The sequence below is a fragment of the Monopterus albus genome, unplaced genomic scaffold (genome assembly GCF_001952655.1).
Source record: "Monopterus albus unplaced genomic scaffold, M_albus_1.0 scaffold1345.1, whole genome shotgun sequence".
Lineage (NCBI taxonomy): Eukaryota > Metazoa > Chordata > Actinopteri > Synbranchiformes > Synbranchidae > Monopterus > Monopterus albus.
The window spans coordinates 3031-3862 of NW_018129223.1; positions in this window are offsets into that span (position 1 = coordinate 3031).

Here is an 832-nt window from a genome sequence, read left to right on the forward strand (position 1 = left end):
AAGTGATAAAATTGTATAGGCATTATGGTTCAGGGTCTTTCATTCTCCGTCTGCCTGCGTGCAGTATTGGAGGTGAAGATACCTGGACGTGTAATGTTAATTTTACCTGTGATCTTTTGAATAAACCAGCACGGTTATTTTTTTTTATATATCCAAGTGGTCCGCTTCGTCTCTCTGAGTTCCTGGTTAAAAGAGCTGGGAAATATCTTTCATCAGCCACAGGCCCCTCAGCAAGCCTTTTAATGGAACTGCTAGCATAGCCCTGTTAGCAGATGACTCAGAGTTTGTCCTTGTTTCGGTGGCATGGAGAGGCTCACATGAGCAAGCAGCTGGTTTTTTTTTACCTGCTGTGCAGTCACTCTGCCTGACTACAGACCAGTTTTCGACTCCATCACTCACAACATTCAATTAGCTTCACCAGCCACTCTTTACTGTTTATGCAGAGCAAGAGCTTCTGATGCTGAGAACAGTGTGCTGGTATCATAAAGGGAGAAACAGGGAACCCAAGCACACTCTATCAGCACACTGTAATCCAGCCTCTGTTATTAGAAACTCTTTACTCATGTCTGAGAGTTTCTAAGTTTCAGAAGAATTTAGGAAACAATCTCAACACGATGAACCTTACATGCCAATACTGAGAAGACAAGGTTTGTCCATGTGTTCTGACAAGGATCTCTTAGACCTCTTGCCCTTAAACTGAAACAGAACAAAAGATCCCCCTTCAGAAATACATCACAGAGAAAGACATGGTTTGGTATGTTGCAAGTTGTGTCACACCAAACCATCTGTCAGCAATACAGTCTTGCTGGCTGCAGTATTTTGGATTAACTGG